The sequence below is a fragment of the Anomaloglossus baeobatrachus genome, unplaced genomic scaffold (assembly GCF_048569485.1).
Source record: "Anomaloglossus baeobatrachus isolate aAnoBae1 unplaced genomic scaffold, aAnoBae1.hap1 Scaffold_3860, whole genome shotgun sequence".
NCBI classification, from domain to species: domain Eukaryota; kingdom Metazoa; phylum Chordata; class Amphibia; order Anura; family Aromobatidae; genus Anomaloglossus; species Anomaloglossus baeobatrachus.
Window position 1 is genome coordinate 16,996 of NW_027443202.1, and position 14,089 is coordinate 31,084.

General features: G+C 46.3%; 9 non-coding genes across 9 annotated transcripts; all 9 read left to right on the forward strand.

The window, feature by feature from the left end:
* The first annotated feature begins 561 nt into the window (after positions 1 to 561).
* On the forward strand, positions 562 to 752 carry LOC142275775 (U2 spliceosomal RNA). The gene has a single exon (XR_012739378.1). It is a non-coding gene; the product is annotated as a U2 spliceosomal RNA (small nuclear RNA).
* Positions 753 to 2,139: 1,387 nt separating this feature from the next.
* On the forward strand, positions 2,140 to 2,330 carry LOC142275776 (U2 spliceosomal RNA). Its single transcript, XR_012739379.1, has one exon. It is a non-coding gene; the product is annotated as a U2 spliceosomal RNA (small nuclear RNA).
* A 1,388-nt stretch (positions 2,331 to 3,718) lies between these two features.
* On the forward strand, positions 3,719 to 3,909 carry LOC142275778 (U2 spliceosomal RNA). Its single transcript, XR_012739380.1, has one exon. It is a non-coding gene; the product is annotated as a U2 spliceosomal RNA (small nuclear RNA).
* Positions 3,910 to 5,296: 1,387 nt separating this feature from the next.
* LOC142275779 (U2 spliceosomal RNA) lies at positions 5,297 to 5,487 on the forward strand. Its single transcript, XR_012739381.1, has one exon. It is a non-coding gene; the product is annotated as a U2 spliceosomal RNA (small nuclear RNA).
* Positions 5,488 to 6,874: 1,387 nt separating this feature from the next.
* Positions 6,875 to 7,065, forward strand: LOC142275780 (U2 spliceosomal RNA). Its single transcript, XR_012739382.1, has one exon. It is a non-coding gene; the product is annotated as a U2 spliceosomal RNA (small nuclear RNA).
* Positions 7,066 to 8,452: 1,387 nt separating this feature from the next.
* Positions 8,453 to 8,643, forward strand: LOC142275782 (U2 spliceosomal RNA). The gene has a single exon (XR_012739384.1). It is a non-coding gene; the product is annotated as a U2 spliceosomal RNA (small nuclear RNA).
* A 1,387-nt stretch (positions 8,644 to 10,030) lies between these two features.
* Positions 10,031 to 10,221, forward strand: LOC142275784 (U2 spliceosomal RNA). Its single transcript, XR_012739385.1, has one exon. It is a non-coding gene; the product is annotated as a U2 spliceosomal RNA (small nuclear RNA).
* Positions 10,222 to 11,608: 1,387 nt separating this feature from the next.
* Positions 11,609 to 11,799, forward strand: LOC142275785 (U2 spliceosomal RNA). Its single transcript, XR_012739386.1, has one exon. It is a non-coding gene; the product is annotated as a U2 spliceosomal RNA (small nuclear RNA).
* A 1,387-nt stretch (positions 11,800 to 13,186) lies between these two features.
* On the forward strand, positions 13,187 to 13,377 carry LOC142275786 (U2 spliceosomal RNA). Its single transcript, XR_012739387.1, has one exon. It is a non-coding gene; the product is annotated as a U2 spliceosomal RNA (small nuclear RNA).
* Positions 13,378 to 14,089: the final 712 nt, after the last annotated feature.

Here is a 14,089-nt window from a genome sequence, read left to right on the forward strand (position 1 = left end):
CCCGATGACATCACAATAGCGCTGCTGCCTAGAAAACAAGCTGCGCAGAAGAAGTTGTTCTTTGGGTGGGAGGGTGGGCTAGTGGAAGGAGGGGGCAATCTCTTTTTTTCCCGGGTGGTAGGGGGATGACAGGAGAAGGGAAGCGGGTGGTGAGAAAGGTACAGAGGGCAGGGTTTGGGGGCTGGGAAGGAAAGGGAAAAGATTAGGGTTTGGGGATGATGAAAGGGCTTTCTACGGGTAAGGATGGCAAAGGGTGGCAGTGACGGAAAGTCAGGCAACCTGTCCTGTCCGTCTTTTTGTATCGTGAATTGGAAAGACTGCAAGGGGGAGGGGAGTTGCTTGCGCCCTAAAGGAGGAGTTATTCAGATTCATTGCAGTGGGCGGCGGCTGCAAAACGCACCATTCTTCTTGTTTTGGCTCTGCAAAGCAGCCTTTTCAAGGGTTGGCTTGGGTGACAAAATGTCTTGTGTAGGCGTGGGTTTGTCTCCCTCTCGCTCTCTCTCCCTAAGATGTGTCCGGCATAGGCCAGGGTGCCACTCGAGGCCCAAACCAATTCTGGTTATCGCTTCTCGGCCTTTTGGCTAAGATCAAGTGTAGTATCTGTTCTTATCAGTTTAATATCTGATACGTCCCCTATCTGGGGACCATATATTAAATGGATTTTTAGAACAGGGAGATGGAAAAAGAGCTTGCTCTGTCCACTCCACGCATTGACCTGGTATTGCAGTACCTCCAGGAACGGTGCACCCCTTCTTAACCCAGTTTCCAAAAGCAGAACTCAATTCACCTGATTCATATTAGCCCGATTTAATGAATTGGAAGAAAGCATACGTCTTCATATGCACCTCAATTTGGCCCATTCACTTTTCACACTTCCTCCTTTTGTTTTTTATCTTTCACACTTTTGACTTTCTTTATTCATCCAAATAGCAAACTCATCACCACTCAACCTGACCAACTCGGCTATGTCCCCGTGCTGCAGTTCTCTGTCTTATCTAGATCATTTGCAATTGAATGGAATAGATCCCTTTTGGACAAAGTGGATTCACCTGCTGCTGCAGTGACCACAGGTGTGATAACATCTAGAATTGGCATCTGGTGCGATCTCTCCGCTTCCACTCCAAAGAAAGTTACCTGTTTATTCCTATCATGCATTGGTTTTTGGGGTTTTCTTTGAGTAATGATGATCTCTTTAGTAGTCTGTTGGCGCCCTCTCCTGGAGGAATAGTTTGCTTGCTCTTGGACATTCTAAAAGAGAGGTCATGATAGACATTGAGCTTCTGAGCTCAATTGGGGAAAGTCATGGGTGATGAATGTTTGCAACCTACTGCGAAGCCTCATACCGCAATATAAGGAACGTCAAATACTAAGAAAGGGCGGCCTATGAAAGAATTACTACTTTCAATAAGTACACTTAAACGGCTAATTGGGAATAGAAAAACTGTAAAAAGCCCTCTGAGAAAGCCCCCCTCTAACCTTTGATAGTAAGCTTTTCTGTAGTCTGCCTGTTGATGTATTTTCCGTTTGAACTGTGCACAACATGAAGAGACGGAACACTGGCGGCTTGTCACAATGCCCCCCGATGACATCACAATAGCGCTGCTGCCTAGAAAACAAGCTGCGCAGAAGAAGTTGTTCTTTGGGTGGGAGGGTGGGCTAGTGGAAGGAGGGGGCAATCTCTTTTTTTCCCGGGTGGTAGGGGGATGACAGGAGAAGGGAAGCGGGTGGTGAGAAAGGTACAGAGGGCAGGGTTTGGGGGCTGGGAAGGAAAGGGAAAAGATTAGGGTTTGGGGATGATGAAAGGGCTTTCTACGGGTAAGGATGGCAAAGGGTGGCAGTGACGGAAAGTCAGGCAACCTGTCCTGTCCGTCTTTTTGTATCGTGAATTGGAAAGACTGCAAGGGGGAGGGGAGTTGCTTGCGCCCTAAAGGAGGAGTTATTCAGATTCATTGCAGTGGGCGGCGGCTGCAAAACGCACCATTCTTCTTGTTTTGGCTCTGCAAAGCAGCCTTTTCAAGGGTTGGCTTGGGTGACAAAATGTCTTGTGTAGGCGTGGGTTTGTCTCCCTCTCGCTCTCTCTCCCTAAGATGTGTCCGGCATAGGCCAGGGTGCCACTCGAGGCCCAAACCAATTCTGGTTATCGCTTCTCGGCCTTTTGGCTAAGATCAAGTGTAGTATCTGTTCTTATCAGTTTAATATCTGATACGTCCCCTATCTGGGGACCATATATTAAATGGATTTTTAGAACAGGGAGATGGAAAAAGAGCTTGCTCTGTCCACTCCACGCATTGACCTGGTATTGCAGTACCTCCAGGAACGGTGCACCCCTTCTTAACCCAGTTTCCAAAAGCAGAACTCAATTCACCTGATTCATATTAGCCCGATTTAATGAATTGGAAGAAAGCATACGTCTTCATATGCACCTCAATTTGGCCCATTCACTTTTCACACTTCCTCCTTTTGTTTTTTATCTTTCACACTTTTGACTTTCTTTATTCATCCAAATAGCAAACTCATCACCACTCAACCTGACCAACTCGGCTATGTCCCCGTGCTGCAGTTCTCTGTCTTATCTAGATCATTTGCAATTGAATGGAATAGATCCCTTTTGGACAAAGTGGATTCACCTGCTGCTGCAGTGACCACAGGTGTGATAACATCTAGAATTGGCATCTGGTGCGATCTCTCCGCTTCCACTCCAAAGAAAGTTACCTGTTTATTCCTATCATGCATTGGTTTTTGGGGTTTTCTTTGAGTAATGATGATCTCTTTAGTAGTCTGTTGGCGCCCTCTCCTGGAGGAATAGTTTGCTTGCTCTTGGACATTCTAAAAGAGAGGTCATGATAGACATTGAGCTTCTGAGCTCAATTGGGGAAAGTCATGGGTGATGAATGTTTGCAACCTACTGCGAAGCCTCATACCGCAATATAAGGAACGTCAAATACTAAGAAAGGGCGGCCTATGAAAGAATTACTACTTTCAATAAGTACACTTAAACGGCTAATTGGGAATAGAAAAACTGTAAAAAGCCCTCTGAGAAAGCCCCCCTCTAACCTTTGATAGTAAGCTTTTCTGTAGTCTGCCTGTTGATGTATTTTCCGTTTGAACTGTGCACAACATGAAGAGACGGAACACTGGCGGCTTGTCACAATGCCCCCCGATGACATCACAATAGCGCTGCTGCCTAGAAAACAAGCTGCGCAGAAGAAGTTGTTCTTTGGGTGGGAGGGTGGGCTAGTGGAAGGAGGGGGCAATCTCTTTTTTTCCCGGGTGGTAGGGGGATGACAGGAGAAGGGAAGCGGGTGGTGAGAAAGGTACAGAGGGCAGGGTTTGGGGGCTGGGAAGGAAAGGGAAAAGATTAGGGTTTGGGGATGATGAAAGGGCTTTCTACGGGTAAGGATGGCAAAGGGTCGGCAGTGACGGAAAGTCAGGCAACCTGTCCTGTCCGTCTTTTTGTATCGTGAATTGGAAAGACTGCAAGGGGGAGGGGAGTTGCTTGCGCCCTAAAGGAGGAGTTATTCAGATTCATTGCAGTGGGCGGCGGCTGCAAAACGCACCATTCTTCTTGTTTTGGCTCTGCAAAGCAGCCTTTTCAAGGGTTGGCTTGGGTGACAAAATGTCTTGTGTAGGCGTGGGTTTGTCTCCCTCTCGCTCTCTCTCCCTAAGATGTGTCCGGCATAGGCCAGGGTGCCACTCGAGGCCCAAACCAATTCTGGTTATCGCTTCTCGGCCTTTTGGCTAAGATCAAGTGTAGTATCTGTTCTTATCAGTTTAATATCTGATACGTCCCCTATCTGGGGACCATATATTAAATGGATTTTTAGAACAGGGAGATGGAAAAAGAGCTTGCTCTGTCCACTCCACGCATTGACCTGGTATTGCAGTACCTCCAGGAACGGTGCACCCCTTCTTAACCCAGTTTCCAAAAGCAGAACTCAATTCACCTGATTCATATTAGCCCGATTTAATGAATTGGAAGAAAGCATACGTCTTCATATGCACCTCAATTTGGCCCATTCACTTTTCACACTTCCTCCTTTTGTTTTTTATCTTTCACACTTTTGACTTTCTTTATTCATCCAAATAGCAAACTCATCACCACTCAACCTGACCAACTCGGCTATGTCCCCGTGCTGCAGTTCTCTGTCTTATCTAGATCATTTGCAATTGAATGGAATAGATCCCTTTTGGACAAAGTGGATTCACCTGCTGCTGCAGTGACCACAGGTGTGATAACATCTAGAATTGGCATCTGGTGCGATCTCTCCGCTTCCACTCCAAAGAAAGTTACCTGTTTATTCCTATCATGCATTGGTTTTTGGGGTTTTCTTTGAGTAATGATGATCTCTTTAGTAGTCTGTTGGCGCCCTCTCCTGGAGGAATAGTTTGCTTGCTCTTGGACATTCTAAAAGAGAGGTCATGATAGACATTGAGCTTCTGAGCTCAATTGGGGAAAGTCATGGGTGATGAATGTTTGCAACCTACTGCGAAGCCTCATACCGCAATATAAGGAACGTCAAATACTAAGAAAGGGCGGCCTATGAAAGAATTACTACTTTCAATAAGTACACTTAAACGGCTAATTGGGAATAGAAAAACTGTAAAAAGCCCTCTGAGAAAGCCCCCCTCTAACCTTTGATAGTAAGCTTTTCTGTAGTCTGCCTGTTGATGTATTTTCCGTTTGAACTGTGCACAACATGAAGAGACGGAACACTGGCGGCTTGTCACAATGCCCCCCGATGACATCACAATAGCGCTGCTGCCTAGAAAACAAGCTGCGCAGAAGAAGTTGTTCTTTGGGTGGGAGGGTGGGCTAGTGGAAGGAGGGGGCAATCTCTTTTTTTCCCGGGTGGTAGGGGGATGACAGGAGAAGGGAAGCGGGTGGTGAGAAAGGTACAGAGGGCAGGGTTTGGGGGCTGGGAAGGAAAGGGAAAAGATTAGGGTTTGGGGATGATGAAAGGGCTTTCTACGGGTAAGGATGGCAAAGGGTGGCAGTGACGGAAAGTCAGGCAACCTGTCCTGTCCGTCTTTTTGTATCGTGAATTGGAAAGACTGCAAGGGGGAGGGGAGTTGCTTGCGCCCTAAAGGAGGAGTTATTCAGATTCATTGCAGTGGGCGGCGGCTGCAAAACGCACCATTCTTCTTGTTTTGGCTCTGCAAAGCAGCCTTTTCAAGGGTTGGCTTGGGTGACAAAATGTCTTGTGTAGGCGTGGGTTTGTCTCCCTCTCGCTCTCTCTCCCTAAGATGTGTCCGGCATAGGCCAGGGTGCCACTCGAGGCCCAAACCAATTCTGGTTATCGCTTCTCGGCCTTTTGGCTAAGATCAAGTGTAGTATCTGTTCTTATCAGTTTAATATCTGATACGTCCCCTATCTGGGGACCATATATTAAATGGATTTTTAGAACAGGGAGATGGAAAAAGAGCTTGCTCTGTCCACTCCACGCATTGACCTGGTATTGCAGTACCTCCAGGAACGGTGCACCCCTTCTTAACCCAGTTTCCAAAAGCAGAACTCAATTCACCTGATTCATATTAGCCCGATTTAATGAATTGGAAGAAAGCATACGTCTTCATATGCACCTCAATTTGGCCCATTCACTTTTCACACTTCCTCCTTTTGTTTTTTATCTTTCACACTTTTGACTTTCTTTATTCATCCAAATAGCAAACTCATCACCACTCAACCTGACCAACTCGGCTATGTCCCCGTGCTGCAGTTCTCTGTCTTATCTAGATCATTTGCAATTGAATGGAATAGATCCCTTTTGGACAAAGTGGATTCACCTGCTGCTGCAGTGACCACAGGTGTGATAACATCTAGAATTGGCATCTGGTGCGATCTCTCCGCTTCCACTCCAAAGAAAGTTACCTGTTTATTCCTATCATGCATTGGTTTTTGGGGTTTTCTTTGAGTAATGATGATCTCTTTAGTAGTCTGTTGGCGCCCTCTCCTGGAGGAATAGTTTGCTTGCTCTTGGACATTCTAAAAGAGAGGTCATGATAGACATTGAGCTTCTGAGCTCAATTGGGGAAAGTCATGGGTGATGAATGTTTGCAACCTACTGCGAAGCCTCATACCGCAATATAAGGAACGTCAAATACTAAGAAAGGGCGGCCTATGAAAGAATTACTACTTTCAATAAGTACACTTAAACGGCTAATTGGGAATAGAAAAACTGTAAAAAGCCCTCTGAGAAAGCCCCCCTCTAACCTTTGATAGTAAGCTTTTCTGTAGTCTGCCTGTTGATGTATTTTCCGTTTGAACTGTGCACAACATGAAGAGACGGAACACTGGCGGCTTGTCACAATGCCCCCCGATGACATCACAATAGCGCTGCTGCCTAGAAAACAAGCTGCGCAGAAGAAGTTGTTCTTTGGGTGGGAGGGTGGGCTAGTGGAAGGAGGGGGCAATCTCTTTTTTTCCCGGGTGGTAGGGGGATGACAGGAGAAGGGAAGCGGGTGGTGAGAAAGGTACAGAGGGCAGGGTTTGGGGGCTGGGAAGGAAAGGGAAAAGATTAGGGTTTGGGGATGATGAAAGGGCTTTCTACGGGTAAGGATGGCAAAGGGTGGCAGTGACGGAAAGTCAGGCAACCTGTCCTGTCCGTCTTTTTGTATCGTGAATTGGAAAGACTGCAAGGGGGAGGGGAGTTGCTTGCGCCCTAAAGGAGGAGTTATTCAGATTCATTGCAGTGGGCGGCGGCTGCAAAACGCACCATTCTTCTTGTTTTGGCTCTGCAAAGCAGCCTTTTCAAGGGTTGGCTTGGGTGACAAAATGTCTTGTGTAGGCGTGGGTTTGTCTCCCTCTCGCTCTCTCTCCCTAAGATGTGTCCGGCATAGGCCAGGGTGCCACTCGAGGCCCAAACCAATTCTGGTTATCGCTTCTCGGCCTTTTGGCTAAGATCAAGTGTAGTATCTGTTCTTATCAGTTTAATATCTGATACGTCCCCTATCTGGGGACCATATATTAAATGGATTTTTAGAACAGGGAGATGGAAAAAGAGCTTGCTCTGTCCACTCCACGCATTGACCTGGTATTGCAGTACCTCCAGGAACGGTGCACCCCTTCTTAACCCAGTTTCCAAAAGCAGAACTCAATTCACCTGATTCATATTAGCCCGATTTAATGAATTGGAAGAAAGCATACGTCTTCATATGCACCTCAATTTGGCCCATTCACTTTTCACACTTCCTCCTTTTGTTTTTTATCTTTCACACTTTTGACTTTCTTTATTCATCCAAATAGCAAACTCATCACCACTCAACCTGACCAACTCGGCTATGTCCCCGTGCTGCAGTTCTCTGTCTTATCTAGATCATTTGCAATTGAATGGAATAGATCCCTTTTGGACAAAGTGGATTCACCTGCTGCTGCAGTGACCACAGGTGTGATAACATCTAGAATTGGCATCTGGTGCGATCTCTCCGCTTCCACTCCAAAGAAAGTTACCTGTTTATTCCTATCATGCATTGGTTTTTGGGGTTTTCTTTGAGTAATGATGATCTCTTTAGTAGTCTGTTGGCGCCCTCTCCTGGAGGAATAGTTTGCTTGCTCTTGGACATTCTAAAAGAGAGGTCATGATAGACATTGAGCTTCTGAGCTCAATTGGGGAAAGTCATGGGTGATGAATGTTTGCAACCTACTGCGAAGCCTCATACCGCAATATAAGGAACGTCAAATACTAAGAAAGGGCGGCCTATGAAAGAATTACTACTTTCAATAAGTACACTTAAACGGCTAATTGGGAATAGAAAAACTGTAAAAAGCCCTCTGAGAAAGCCCCCCTCTAACCTTTGATAGTAAGCTTTTCTGTAGTCTGCCTGTTGATGTATTTTCCGTTTGAACTGTGCACAACATGAAGAGACGGAACACTGGCGGCTTGTCACAATGCCCCCCGATGACATCACAATAGCGCTGCTGCCTAGAAAACAAGCTGCGCAGAAGAAGTTGTTCTTTGGGTGGGAGGGTGGGCTAGTGGAAGGAGGGGGCAATCTCTTTTTTTCCCGGGTGGTAGGGGGATGACAGGAGAAGGGAAGCGGGTGGTGAGAAAGGTACAGAGGGCAGGGTTTGGGGGCTGGGAAGGAAAGGGAAAAGATTAGGGTTTGGGGATGATGAAAGGGCTTTCTACGGGTAAGGATGGCAAAGGGTGGCAGTGACGGAAAGTCAGGCAACCTGTCCTGTCCGTCTTTTTGTATCGTGAATTGGAAAGACTGCAAGGGGGAGGGGAGTTGCTTGCGCCCTAAAGGAGGAGTTATTCAGATTCATTGCAGTGGGCGGCGGCTGCAAAACGCACCATTCTTCTTGTTTTGGCTCTGCAAAGCAGCCTTTTCAAGGGTTGGCTTGGGTGACAAAATGTCTTGTGTAGGCGTGGGTTTGTCTCCCTCTCGCTCTCTCTCCCTAAGATGTGTCCGGCATAGGCCAGGGTGCCACTCGAGGCCCAAACCAATTCTGGTTATCGCTTCTCGGCCTTTTGGCTAAGATCAAGTGTAGTATCTGTTCTTATCAGTTTAATATCTGATACGTCCCCTATCTGGGGACCATATATTAAATGGATTTTTAGAACAGGGAGATGGAAAAAGAGCTTGCTCTGTCCACTCCACGCATTGACCTGGTATTGCAGTACCTCCAGGAACGGTGCACCCCTTCTTAACCCAGTTTCCAAAAGCAGAACTCAATTCACCTGATTCATATTAGCCCGATTTAATGAATTGGAAGAAAGCATACGTCTTCATATGCACCTCAATTTGGCCCATTCACTTTTCACACTTCCTCCTTTTGTTTTTTATCTTTCACACTTTTGACTTTCTTTATTCATCCAAATAGCAAACTCATCACCACTCAACCTGACCAACTCGGCTATGTCCCCGTGCTGCAGTTCTCTGTCTTATCTAGATCATTTGCAATTGAATGGAATAGATCCCTTTTGGACAAAGTGGATTCACCTGCTGCTGCAGTGACCACAGGTGTGATAACATCTAGAATTGGCATCTGGTGCGATCTCTCCGCTTCCACTCCAAAGAAAGTTACCTGTTTATTCCTATCATGCATTGGTTTTTGGGGTTTTCTTTGAGTAATGATGATCTCTTTAGTAGTCTGTTGGCGCCCTCTCCTGGAGGAATAGTTTGCTTGCTCTTGGACATTCTAAAAGAGAGGTCATGATAGACATTGAGCTTCTGAGCTCAATTGGGGAAAGTCATGGGTGATGAATGTTTGCAACCTACTGCGAAGCCTCATACCGCAATATAAGGAACGTCAAATACTAAGAAAGGGCGGCCTATGAAAGAATTACTACTTTCAATAAGTACACTTAAACGGCTAATTGGGAATAGAAAAACTGTAAAAAGCCCTCTGAGAAAGCCCCCCTCTAACCTTTGATAGTAAGCTTTTCTGTAGTCTGCCTGTTGATGTATTTTCCGTTTGAACTGTGCACAACATGAAGAGACGGAACACTGGCGGCTTGTCACAATGCCCCCCGATGACATCACAATAGCGCTGCTGCCTAGAAAACAAGCTGCGCAGAAGAAGTTGTTCTTTGGGTGGGAGGGTGGGCTAGTGGAAGGAGGGGGCAATCTCTTTTTTTCCCGGGTGGTAGGGGGATGACAGGAGAAGGGAAGCGGGTGGTGAGAAAGGTACAGAGGGCAGGGTTTGGGGGCTGGGAAGGAAAGGGAAAAGATTAGGGTTTGGGGATGATGAAAGGGCTTTCTACGGGTAAGGATGGCAAAGGGTGGCAGTGACGGAAAGTCAGGCAACCTGTCCTGTCCGTCTTTTTGTATCGTGAATTGGAAAGACTGCAAGGGGGAGGGGAGTTGCTTGCGCCCTAAAGGAGGAGTTATTCAGATTCATTGCAGTGGGCGGCGGCTGCAAAACGCACCATTCTTCTTGTTTTGGCTCTGCAAAGCAGCCTTTTCAAGGGTTGGCTTGGGTGACAAAATGTCTTGTGTAGGCGTGGGTTTGTCTCCCTCTCGCTCTCTCTCCCTAAGATGTGTCCGGCATAGGCCAGGGTGCCACTCGAGGCCCAAACCAATTCTGGTTATCGCTTCTCGGCCTTTTGGCTAAGATCAAGTGTAGTATCTGTTCTTATCAGTTTAATATCTGATACGTCCCCTATCTGGGGACCATATATTAAATGGATTTTTAGAACAGGGAGATGGAAAAAGAGCTTGCTCTGTCCACTCCACGCATTGACCTGGTATTGCAGTACCTCCAGGAACGGTGCACCCCTTCTTAACCCAGTTTCCAAAAGCAGAACTCAATTCACCTGATTCATATTAGCCCGATTTAATGAATTGGAAGAAAGCATACGTCTTCATATGCACCTCAATTTGGCCCATTCACTTTTCACACTTCCTCCTTTTGTTTTTTATCTTTCACACTTTTGACTTTCTTTATTCATCCAAATAGCAAACTCATCACCACTCAACCTGACCAACTCGGCTATGTCCCCGTGCTGCAGTTCTCTGTCTTATCTAGATCATTTGCAATTGAATGGAATAGATCCCTTTTGGACAAAGTGGATTCACCTGCTGCTGCAGTGACCACAGGTGTGATAACATCTAGAATTGGCATCTGGTGCGATCTCTCCGCTTCCACTCCAAAGAAAGTTACCTGTTTATTCCTATCATGCATTGGTTTTTGGGGTTTTCTTTGAGTAATGATGATCTCTTTAGTAGTCTGTTGGCGCCCTCTCCTGGAGGAATAGTTTGCTTGCTCTTGGACATTCTAAAAGAGAGGTCATGATAGACATTGAGCTTCTGAGCTCAATTGGGGAAAGTCATGGGTGATGAATGTTTGCAACCTACTGCGAAGCCTCATACCGCAATATAAGGAACGTCAAATACTAAGAAAGGGCGGCCTATGAAAGAATTACTACTTTCAATAAGTACACTTAAACGGCTAATTGGGAATAGAAAAACTGTAAAAAGCCCTCTGAGAAAGCCCCCCTCTAACCTTTGATAGTAAGCTTTTCTGTAGTCTGCCTGTTGATGTATTTTCCGTTTGAACTGTGCACAACATGAAGAGACGGAACACTGGCGGCTTGTCACAATGCCCCCCGATGACATCACAATAGCGCTGCTGCCTAGAAAACAAGCTGCGCAGAAGAAGTTGTTCTTTGGGTGGGAGGGTGGGCTAGTGGAAGGAGGGGGCAATCTCTTTTTTTCCCGGGTGGTAGGGGGATGACAGGAGAAGGGAAGCGGGTGGTGAGAAAGGTACAGAGGGCAGGGTTTGGGGGCTGGGAAGGAAAGGGAAAAGATTAGGGTTTGGGGATGATGAAAGGGCTTTCTACGGGTAAGGATGGCAAAGGGTGGCAGTGACGGAAAGTCAGGCAACCTGTCCTGTCCGTCTTTTTGTATCGTGAATTGGAAAGACTGCAAGGGGGAGGGGAGTTGCTTGCGCCCTAAAGGAGGAGTTATTCAGATTCATTGCAGTGGGCGGCGGCTGCAAAACGCACCATTCTTCTTGTTTTGGCTCTGCAAAGCAGCCTTTTCAAGGGTTGGCTTGGGTGACAAAATGTCTTGTGTAGGCGTGGGTTTGTCTCCCTCTCGCTCTCTCTCCCTAAGATGTGTCCGGCATAGGCCAGGGTGCCACTCGAGGCCCAAACCAATTCTGGTTATCGCTTCTCGGCCTTTTGGCTAAGATCAAGTGTAGTATCTGTTCTTATCAGTTTAATATCTGATACGTCCCCTATCTGGGGACCATATATTAAATGGATTTTTAGAACAGGGAGATGGAAAAAGAGCTTGCTCTGTCCACTCCACGCATTGACCTGGTATTGCAGTACCTCCAGGAACGGTGCACCCCTTCTTAACCCAGTTTCCAAAAGCAGAACTCAATTCACCTGATTCATATTAGCCCGATTTAATGAATTGGAAGAAAGCATACGTCTTCATATGCACCTCAATTTGGCCCATTCACTTTTCACACTTCCTCCTTTTGTTTTTTATCTTTCACACTTTTGACTTTCTTTATTCATCCAAATAGCAAACTCATCACCACTCAACCTGACCAACTCGGCTATGTCCCCGTGCTGCAGTTCTCTGTCTTATCTAGATCATTTGCAATTGAATGGAATAGATCCCTTTTGGACAAAGTGGATTCACCTGCTGCTGCAGTGACCACAGGTGTGATAACATCTAGAATTGGCATCTGGTGCGATCTCTCCGCTTCCACTCCAAAGAAAGTTACCTGTTTATTCCTATCATGCATTGGTTTTTGGGGTTTTCTTTGAGTAATGATGATCTCTTTAGTAGTCTGTTGGCGCCCTCTCCTGGAGGAATAGTTTGCTTGCTCTTGGACATTCTAAAAGAGAGGTCATGATAGACATTGAGCTTCTGAGCTCAATTGGGGAAAGTCATGGGTGATGAATGTTTGCAACCTACTGCGAAGCCTCATACCGCAATATAAGGAACGTCAAATACTAAGAAAGGGCGGCCTATGAAAGAATTACTACTTTCAATAAGTACACTTAAACGGCTAATTGGGAATAGAAAAACTGTAAAAAGCCCTCTGAGAAAGCCCCCCTCTAACCTTTGATAGTAAGCTTTTCTGTAGTCTGCCTGTTGATGTATTTTCCGTTTGAACTGTGCACAACATGAAGAGACGGAACACTGGCGGCTTGTCACAATGCCCCCCGATGACATCACAATAGCGCTGCTGCCTAGAAAACAAGCTGCGCAGAAGAAGTTGTTCTTTGGGTGGGAGGGTGGGCTAGTGGAAGGAGGGGGCAATCTCTTTTTTTCCCGGGTGGTAGGGGGATGACAGGAGAAGGGAAGCGGGTGGTGAGAAAGGTACAGAGGGCAGGGTTTGGGGGCTGGGAAGGAAAGGGAAAAGATTAGGGTTTGGGGATGATGAAAGGGCTTTCTACGGGTAAGGATGGCAAAGGGTGGCAGTGACGGAAAGTCAGGCAACCTGTCCTGTCCGTCTTTTTGTATCGTGAATTGGAAAGACTGCAAGGGGGAGGGGAGTTGCTTGCGCCCTAAAGGAGGAGTTATTCAGATTCATTGCAGTGGGCGGCGGCTGCAAAACGCACCATTCTTCTTGTTTTGGCTCTGCAAAGCAGCCTTTTCAAGGGTTGGCTTGGGTGACAAAATGTCTTGTGTAGGCGTGGGTTTGTCTCCCTCTCGCTCTCTCTCCCTAAGATGTGTCCGGCATAGGCCAGGGTGCCACTCGAGGCCCAAACCAATTCTGGTTATCGCTTCTCGGCCTTTTGGCTAAGATCAAGTGTAGTATCTGTTCTTATCAGTTTAATATCTGATACGTCCCCTATCTGGGGACCATATATTAAATGGATTTTTAGAACAGGGAGATGGAAAAAGAGCTTGCTCTGTCCACTCCACGCATTGACCTGGTATTGCAGTACCTCCAGGAACGGTGCACCCCTTCTTAACCCAGTTTCCAAAAGCAGAACTCAATTCACCTGATTCATATTAGCCCGATTTAATGAATTGGAAGAAAGCATACGTCTTCATATGCACCTCAATTTGGCCCATTCACTTTTCACACTTCCTCCTTTTGTTTTTTATCTTTCACACTTTTGACTTTCTTTATTCATCCAAATAGCAAACTCATCACCACTCAACCTGACCAACTCGGCTATGTCCCCGTGCTGCAGTTCTCTGTCTTATCTAGATCATTTGCAATTGAATGGAATAGATCCCTTTTGGACAAAGTGGATTCACCTGCTGCTGCAGTGACCACAGGTGTGATAACATCTAGAATTGGCATCTGGTGCGATCTCTCCGCTTCCACTCCAAAGAAAGTTACCTGTTTATTCCTATCATGCATTGGTTTTTGGGGTTTTCTTTGAGTAATGATGATCTCTTTAGTAGTCTGTTGGCGCCCTCTCCTGGAGGAATAGTTTGCTTGCTCTTGGACATTCTAAAAGAGAGGTCATGATAGACATTGAGCTTCTGAGCTCAATTGGGGAAAGTCATGGGTGATGAATGTTTGCAACCTACTGCGAAGCCTCATACCGCAATATAAGGAACGTCAAATACTAAGAAAGGGCGGCCTATGAAAGAATTACTACTTTCAATAAGTACACTTAAACGGCTAATTGGGAATAGAAAAACTGTAAAAAGCCCTCTGAGAAAG